Here is a 9,468-nt window from a genome sequence, read left to right as displayed (position 1 = left end):
GAGTCTCAATGTGTCAAAAGAGACATGCAGCTGGAAGAGCTGGCCAATTTTCAAAATGAAACACATATACACTTGCAATCCAACAGAAATTATATAAATTGGTAATTTTTTTCTCTGCAGCCCGGTAACAAATGCCTCACGGCCCGGTACCGGTCCGCGGACCAGTGTTTGGGGACGACCGCTTTCCATGATTAAAAGCATTTAAAAACAAAACAAAAAAACATCTTATAAACATTAACATCCATCCATCCATTTTCTTCACCGCTTATCCTCACTAGGGTCGCGGGCTGCTGGAGCCTATCCCAGCTATCTTCGGGCGGGAGGCGGGGTACACCCTGAACCGTTCACCAGCCAATCGCAGGGCACAGAGAAACAAACAACCATTCGCACTCACATTCACACCTTTGGGAATGACAGTGAGACCTGGAAGGGCGTGATTGTGAGGAACGGAGGGTGTGTTCCAACTACAGGGGGATCACACTCCTCAGCCTCCCTGGTAAGGTCTATTCAGGGGTGCTGGAGAGGAGGGTCCGTCGGGAAGTTGAATCCCAGATTCAGGAGGAGCAGTGTGGTTTTCGTCCGTGGAACAGTGGACCAGCTCTACACCCTTGGCAGGGTCCTCAAGGGTGCATGGGAGTTCGCCCAACCAGTCTACATGTGTTTTGTGAACTTGGAGAAGGCGTTCGACCGTGTCCCTCGGGTGGTCTTGTAGGGGGTGTTTCGGGAGTATGGGGTACCGAACCCCTTGATACGGGCTGTCCGGTCCCTGTACGACCGGAGTCAGAGTTTGGTCCGCATATCCGGCAGTAAGTCGGACTAGTTTCCGGTGAGGGTTGGACTCCTCCAAGGCTGCCCTTTGTCACCGATTCTGTTCATAACTTTTATGGACAGAATTTCTAGGTGCAGCCGAGGCGTAGAGGGGGTCCGGTTTGGTGGCCTCAGTATTGCATCTCTACTTTTTGCAGATGATGTGGTTCTGTTGGCTTCATCAAGCCGTGACCTCCAACTCTCATTGGAGCAGTTCACAGCCGAGTGTGAAGCGGCTGGGATGAGAATCAGCACCTCCAAATCTGAGACCATGGTCCTCAGTCGGAAAAGGGTGGCGTGCCCTCTCCAGGTCGGGGATGAGATCCGGCCCCAAGTGGAGGAGTTCAAGTATCTTGGGGTCTTGTTCACGAGTGAGGGAAGAATGGAATGGGAGATCGACAGGCGGATCGGTGCAGCGTCTGCAGTGATGCGGACTTTGTATCGATCCGTTGTGGTAAAGAAGGAGCTAAGCTGAAAGGCGAAGCTCTCGATTTACCGGACGATCTACGTTCCTACCCTCACCTTTGGTCACGAGCTGTGGGTCGTGACCGAAAGAACGAGATCCCGGATACAAGCGGCCGAAATGAGTTTCCTCCGCAGGGTGTCTGGGCTCTCCATTAGAGATAGGGTGAGAAGCTTGGTTATCCGGGAGGAGCTCAGAGTAGAGCCGTTGCTCCTTCACATCGAGAGGAGCCAGATGAGGTGGCTGGGGCATCTGATTCGGATGCCTCCCGGACGCCTCCCCGGTGAGGTTTTCCGGGCACGTCCCACCGGGAGGAGACCCCGGGGACGACCCAGGACACACTGGAGAGACTACGTCTCTCGGCTGGCCTGGGAATGCCTCGGGATCCCCCCGGAAGAGATGGATGAAGTGGCTGGGGAAAGGGAAGTCTGGGCATCCCTGCTAAAGCTACTGTCCCCGCGACCCGACCTCGGATAAGCCGTAGAAGATGGATGGATGGATGGCAATCAACCTACTACCTTTCCCGACCGAGTCAGTATTCAACCTTATATCATTTAGCACTTTGATAAGAGCAGATTCTGTACTGTGATGTGTTTGGAAACCTGATTGAAATTTGTCAAAAAGTCAATTTAAGTTCAAGAAATTGCTGAGTTGATTAAAAATGACTTTAGATTTGAGATGGGTCTATAGCTTGCTAACATGGATGTGTCCAGCGTTCTATTTCTTTAGCAGAGAGGCTTAATGGCAGCTACTTTAAGAGCTTTAGGAAACTCGCCTGACTGAAGTGAGCAATTGATTTTTTACTGCAAATTAGCTAGAACAGACTTCGCAATAGCTTTGAAAAAGTCAGATGGTATTGAGTCAAGATAGGTCATTGATGGTTTCAGCTGCTGAACCGTTTTCTCTACAGTTTTTTAGTCAACTGTATCAAATTCTGACATGGTAATTGAGTTTTTCCTGGGTGGGTTCAGATGTAGTATAATTTTATAATTTTGCTGATTTGTGCTGATGTTTAATCCGATGGATTGTATTTTTTCACTAAAATAACAAGCAAATTCATTGTATTTATCTGCTGTTAAAAGTTCTGGAGCTCTCTGATTCGAGGGGGTTGTGAGCTTGTCAACCACAGCAAACAGAGTGCAAGTATTGTTGAAGTTCTTTCGGATGATTGCAGAAAAGTGTTGCTGTCTAGCCCTGACTAACGCTTGATTAAAATTACAAAGACTTTATCTGTGGAGGTCAGTCAATTTGGAGTTCAGTTTTTCTCCACTTATGTTCTGCTTTCCTACACTTTGATTTCGAGGTCTTTACCATCATTGCGCTCCTCCACGGTGTTTGAGGTCGCCTCAAGATTGTCTCTTAATAGGAGCGACAGCATTCATGGCATTTGAGATTTTACAGGTGAAATTATCCAAAAGTTCATCAACTGTCTCACCATTCACAGTTTGTGGCACAGCAATGGTCTCCATAAACTTAGTGGCGGTACTCTCATTTATGTACCTTTTCTTAATAGACATAGAGGTTGTCTGAACGGAAGAAGAAAAATCTGTAATTCAAAGAATACACAAAAATGATCACAAATAGCCATATTCTTAATGTCAATTGATAGAATTTCAACATCCTTAGAGATGACAAGGTTTAAGATGTGACCTTGAGTGTGGGTTGGACTCTTGATATGTTGAGAGAGGTCAAATCTGTCCAGTATAGCAGAGAGTTCTTTAGATTTTTTTTCCCATGTTATTGTCAACATGAATATTAAAGTCTCCCGTTGTGACAAAATTGTTGTAGTCAGTACAAATAACTGACAGCAGTTATGAAAAATCCTCCATAAATTTTCTATTGTATCTTGGAGACCTATAAATTATTAAAACAATCACCCTTGGGACACCTTTAAAAAACAGAGATATTCAAAAGAGCTAAAATCACCCAGTATAATTTAAAAATAATAGCAATACCACCGCCTTTTCCCCCTCTTCGACACTTGTTCATAAAACTAAAATTTGCTGGTGCTGCCTCATTTAAAATGGTATTACAGCTACTTTCTGTTACTTTCTGTTACTTTCATTTAGTAACAAAAAGTCCAGATCATAGATTGCAATGATGTCATTAATCAACATTAACATTAATCAACATTAACTTTCTGTTAACCATGTCCATCCATCCATCCATCCATTTTCTACAGCTTATCCGAGGTTGGTTCGCGGGGCAGTAGCTTTAGCAGGGACGCCCAGACTTCCCTCTCCCGAGCCACTTCATCCATCTCTTCCGGGGGGATCCCGAGGCGTTCCCAGGCCAGCCGAAGGATGTAGTCTCTCCAGCGTGGGGCAGGATCTCATCCCCGACCTGGAGAGGGCACGCCTCCCTTTTCCGAATGAGGACCATGGTCTCAGATTTGGAGGTGCTGATTCTCATCCCAGCCGCTTCACACTCGGCTGCAAACTGCTCCAGTGAGAGTTGGAGGTCACGGCTTGATGAAGCCAACAGAACCAAAAGCAGAGATGTAATACTGAGGCCACAAAACCGGATCCCCTCTACGCCTCGGCTGCGCCTAGAAATTCTGTCCATAAAAGTTCTGAACAGAATCGGTGACAAAGGGCAGCCTTGGCGGAGTCCAACCCTCACCTGAAGCGAGTCCGACTTACTGCCGGATATGCGGACCAAACTCTGACTCCGGTCGGACAGGGACCGAACAGCCCGTATCAGGGGGTTCGGTACCCCATACTCCCGAAGCACCCCCCACAGGACCCCCCAAGGGACACGGTCGAACGCCTTCTCCAAGTCCACAAAACACATGTAAACTGGTTGGGCGAACTCCCATGCACCCTCGAGGACCCTACCAAGGGTGTAGAGCTGGTCCACTGTTCCATGGCCAGGACGAAAACCACACTGCTCCTCCTGAATCTCTGATTCAACTTCCCGACGGACCCTCCTCTATAGCACCCCTGAATAGACCTTACCAGGGAGGCTGAGGAGTGTGATCCCCCTGTAGTTGGAACACACCGTCGGGTCCCCCTTCTTAAAAAGGGGTACCACCACCCCAGTTTGCCAATCCAGAGGCACTGTCCCCGATGTCCACGCGATGTTGCAGAGGCGTGTCAACCAGGACAGCCCTACAACATCCCGAGCCTTGAGAAAATCCGGGCGACTCTCATCCACCCCCGGGGCCTTGCCACCGAGGAGCTTTTTAACCACCTCGTGACCTCAACCCCAGAGATAGGAGAGCCTGCCTCAGAGAACCCAGACTCTGCTCCCTCATGGGAAGGCGTGACGGTGGAGTTGAGGAGGTCTTCAATGTATTCTCCCCACCGGCTCACAACGTCCCAAGTCGAGGTCAGCAGCACCCCATCCCCACTATACACAGTGTTGATGGTGCACTGCTTCCCCCTCCTGAGATGCCGGATGGTGGACCAGAATTTCCTCGAAGCCGTCTGGAAGTCTTTCTCCATGGCCTCACAAAACTCCTCCCATGCCTGAGTTTTTGCTTCAGCAACCACCAAAGCTTGAAGTCTCGGCGCCCTTTGCACAATGGTCATTGCATCGGACTATTGCAATATTAGTCATTCGAACTGCTTTAAGTGCTAGAGGACTCTCCATCTTTTGCACAACTGTCAAAAAAAAATAAAAATAAAATAAAAAACTGTACCGACATTACCAGATAACTAGCAACCCTTTATTGCTCAGTAACAGTTTTTTGTCAATGTCTTTATGTCTCAAAAGTGTTCTCTGTCAATTGACTGTTGTCGTACTAGAGCCGCTCCAACTACCGGAGACAAATTCTTTGTGTGTTTTTTGGACATACTTGGCAAATAAAGATGATTCTGATTCCGCTTGGCCAGTCGGTACCCATCAGCTCCTGGGCTGTCCCATCAGTGTCGGCCCGGACACCAGCTGCTCGCCCCACCTCCAGGCTAAAGGAAGAACCGAACTCAAGTCACGAGAACTTCACTCAGTGACACAAGCTATTGAGCTATTTTGCACATAAACAAGATTCGCTGCGAGCAGGGTTCGAACCTGCGCGGGAAGATCCCATTGGATTTCAAGTCCAACACCTTAACCACTCGGCCATCGCAGCCACATGAGGTGAGCGCAAACAGTCATTTATAGTAGTAGTTTATAGTCATTTGAGGGCCGAATCAATTTCAGCCACTGAGTGTACTTATTTTACTTTGTCTGTATTTGATCAAAATGGGTTTGGCTGACTCAATTATATCACATTACACGGAAGTACTAAATTTTAGTTGGCGTTACAAAAATGTATGGAAAACCTGCCCAAAATGTGATTGTGTTCATCCAATGACTCATTTTTTTTTGACTGAAGGTTCCACTTCTGTAATGTAATGTACATTTCCGCCAGGAGGAAGATATGATCAAGGTCAAACTATACTTTCATCTCTGTCATGTTTTACAGTTCTGAGACCTTGAGTACTCCTGTTTGTGCAATTAAAAAAGCCACTATTATTTAAACTCTGGAATGTATCTTCACTAGATACATAAAACAACTTGTTTCTAATACGTTTTATAATAGAAAACGAGACACACGTGCCATTAAAAAAACAAAAAAAAGAGAGAGACCCTCGTCATAAAAGAATGAAGATAGTTGGATGAATCCCAAAAGATATGTCTGGAAATGTTTTTGAAAAACAAAAATATGTCTTGGCGTGTTTTTGCCTCGGAAACTCCCACATAATATGTAAAACTGACATGTTTATGCTTTAGATGTATTAATGTTCATCGCATAATGCTTTACACCTGCACTTGTTTTTGATAAGAGCCTTGAAAACGAGAACATGTCTGTACAAAAAGGGATTTTCCAGACTGATGGTCCGCTCAGCGTTTCGCACAACCCTGTGGTCAGAGAAAGCACATGTTCTTGGCTAAATACTAATTTTTTTCAGATCTTCAAACATCTCAGACACCCCATGTCACGTGCACAAGCCACGTGAGTGTCCAACTCTCTACAGATGCGGGGTTGTGGCCTCTGGACATGACCCTCAAATATCTCGGACACCCGATGTCACATGTACAAGCCACGTATGCCCATTCTTTGCCAATGCTGTGTGACCTCTGGACGTGACCCCCTCACATCTCAGACACCCCATGTCACCTGCACAAGTCACGTGATGACCTCATTCTTTGCAGCTGTCTCATCGAATCCCTCGGGACGCTGTCACACCCACCATCGACGCGGGACCGGTTGGGATCATATTCGCAGGTATGATCACAAATGACCTTTTTTGTTGCCCAAATGACACCCCATGACTTCCTTTGTTCCTACAGGTGACCCCGAACATGATGTCATGTGACAAAAACGCCAGGAAATATAATCTCACGCCTTACGTACACCTAATTACAGATGTGCTCATGAGTTGACAGAATTTGTGAAATGTTGGAAAGTTTTTAGAAATAGGACTAAACCATCTCATGATTTTCTTTGTCACTGTTTTGTGCTATTCTGTCATGCTTTACAGTTTCATTTGTAAAGCCGTTCCAAATCAAACAAATGTTTGCCTACTCATCTTACTCATTGGACCAGATAATGTAAACGAATGAGTACAACTGCAGGAGGCTGTTAAGGAGGATGTCAAAAGGATACCGTATTTGCCCACTCTATGGCTCTGCAAGCACAAGCAAGCTGGCATGTTGGCACTGTTTTCAGACCTGGGGCCTCATGTACAAAGACTTGCGTGATGGGAGTACATGTGGCTGACTATGATCACCCCACAAGGTTAACACCTTGTATTTTTATAACTTATAACAAATGTATTCATACAGTAACCTACACTCAGCCCTGTGAGATAAAGGTTCATGCGTAAATGTATGTGTGGTATTTGTAATAAATCTTTTGAATTCAAATAGAAGCACACCAGGATATCAAAAACTTTGACTCCTTTTTGATTACTCAATTTATTATTTTAATACACGGGAGAGAACACGCACACTGACAAAAAAAATAATGTTTTATTTTTAAGAAAAGAGGGGTAAATTATGTCAATTTAAACACATTTTAATCATGTGCAACCGATGCACATGTTCATCCATCCATCCATCCATTTTCTGAGCCGCTTCTCCTCACTAGGGTCGCGGGCATCCTGGAGCCTATCCCAGCTGTCATCGGGCAGGAGGCGGGGTACACCCTGAACTGGTTGCCAGCCAATCGCAGGGCACATACAAACAAACAACCATTCACACTCACAGTCACACCTACTGGCAATTTAGAGTCTCCAATTAATGAATGTTTTTGGGATGTGGGAGGAAACCGGAGTGCCCGGAGAAAACCCACGCAGGCACGGGGAGAACCTGCAAACTCCACACAGGCGGGGCCGGGGATTGAACCCAGGTCCTCAGAACTGTGAGGCTGACGCTCTAACCAGTCGCCCTCCGTGCCGCTGCACATGTTCAAATGAAGTAAATTCAAAGGACTCTTTTTTTCCAGTGCATGTGCTGGAGTCACAAAGCAATCGTGAGGGCAATCGGCGGCATAAATGATCGCCTTGATCAATTAATAGTGAAGGGAATATAGAATACTTTATATTCTAATATGTAATTCTAACTAGTTTGGAAGAGAATGTGTATTGGAGTATAGGAGTATATTGCAGGAAGGCCCCCATCGGGGGGTATTTGGCCCCCATCAGGGGGTATTTGGAGACAGATGTCAAGGAAGAAAGGAACTGCGGGGAGCCACTATAAACATTGAATGCAGGCGACATCTGCAGGCGACACCTGGAGGCAGCGTCTGGAGCCAGATCAGATAGTCATCATTGTGCCGAACAACGATGACGTCAGATTACGGAGCAATCAGACGACAGCGATTCCATACTGGCCTGTTTGAAACATTGTATAAGTCTGGGGTAGAGTCAGATAGTTTTAGTTCGACTACTTTATCTGCTAAGGATTAAGATAGGGTAGTTACGAACCCAGAGCTCTGCAAATGTATCGACTCCTCTGTCAGGAATAAATTGGTTGGTTTTTATACATTGTTGTGAACGAAGTTCTTTCACGAAAACGAGCACGCTTGGAACCACGGGAGTTTGGAGATTTTAAAACACAGGTTCCTTCAATAGGTGTCCTCACAAATATCAGTGGTTCATTAAAAACACTGGTTAACAAATGAATTTTGAGTCCTTGCCTCAATTGCATTGTTGAAATCAAATGTTGCTGCGCATAAATTGTTCATCAGTGCTAATTATTCATGTGTCTCTGATGTGCAGATTTCGGAGAACAGTTTCCCAGCATCACCTCGAAGTGTCGCCAAATGACCTAAAGCTGCAGAAACGTGCGTACGCCAGCCATGCAGTTGGCGTGAGGCACCGCACATTTCCACGGTCATGTCACTCTTGATACATCTGAACTTTACAGTGAAAAAAACGGACGCCACGTTTTTGTGCGTACGCACCTTTTGTACATGAGGCCCCAGATCTCTTCTTCAAGAGGTGGTCATGTGATGCAAACTGCTGCTGGACACAGAGCGCAGTTTCTCCCTTTTGTCTTTTGCCCTCTCGTCCTCCTCTTTCTCCCACCCTCGCTCTCCGAGCCAGGTGAAGGGCAAGCGAGGAAGAAACCATCCTGATCATCACTTAATAGAGCAACAAAATACAATAACATCACTGAATGTTAGATTTCAAGTGAAATGTTGTTTTGAATTGCTTTTCTGCGGATTTTATTTCATTCCTGCTATTTTAAAGGACACAATACACTCATTAGATTTCTTTCATCATCTCACTTAGAAAAGTAAAAAGAGTTGAATGGCTTGGATGCAATTATGAAAATAAACAATGCATGTTCATCTGGGGACTTTGTTGCAGATGTTCACGTTGCCATCAGAAAGAAAAATTGCCACTTTGCACACCATCACCATCACCATCACCATCATCATCATCATCAAAACCCTCAGTACCTACAAACACTACAACATGGATTTCTATGTGGCCAAAGAGTTCGAGGAGGATCTGTCCGGGGGTGGATGACAGGAAATATATGGTGAGTATTTGGGAACGGTGTGCCGATCTCACAAGGCTACTTGCTATTCCCTTGTGTTCTGCAAGGGAATTTTACTCATTGAGAAACCTGCAAAATAGAATCAGATCCAATGCGAAATTATGAATGTTCAATTTTGATGAACACAAACACATTAAAACACTTGCTTATTATTGTGTTTGTCAAGCTATGCTCCATTATACTGAAAGCTGTTTACAATACTT

General features: G+C 45.6%; 1 long non-coding RNA gene and 1 other non-coding gene across 2 annotated transcripts; one reads left to right on the top strand and one right to left on the bottom strand.

Moving 5' to 3' along the window:
- Window positions 1-5,236: 5,236 nt before the first annotated feature.
- LOC133473427 (uncharacterized) lies at window positions 5,237-6,972 on the top strand. The gene is made up of 3 exons (XR_009787062.1): window positions 5,237-5,350; window positions 6,166-6,482; window positions 6,548-6,972. It is a non-coding gene; the product is annotated as an uncharacterized LOC133473427 (long non-coding RNA).
- Window positions 5,261-5,342, bottom strand: trnas-uga (transfer RNA serine (anticodon UGA)). The gene has a single exon. It is a non-coding gene; the product is annotated as a tRNA-Ser (tRNA).
- Window positions 6,973-9,468: the final 2,496 nt, after the last annotated feature.

The sequence above is a fragment of the Phyllopteryx taeniolatus genome, unplaced genomic scaffold (assembly GCF_024500385.1).
Source record: "Phyllopteryx taeniolatus isolate TA_2022b unplaced genomic scaffold, UOR_Ptae_1.2 contig_25, whole genome shotgun sequence".
NCBI classification, from domain to species: domain Eukaryota; kingdom Metazoa; phylum Chordata; class Actinopteri; order Syngnathiformes; family Syngnathidae; genus Phyllopteryx; species Phyllopteryx taeniolatus.
Note: the sequence above shows the minus strand (reverse complement) of the source record. Positions and strands in the feature narration are given on the sequence as shown.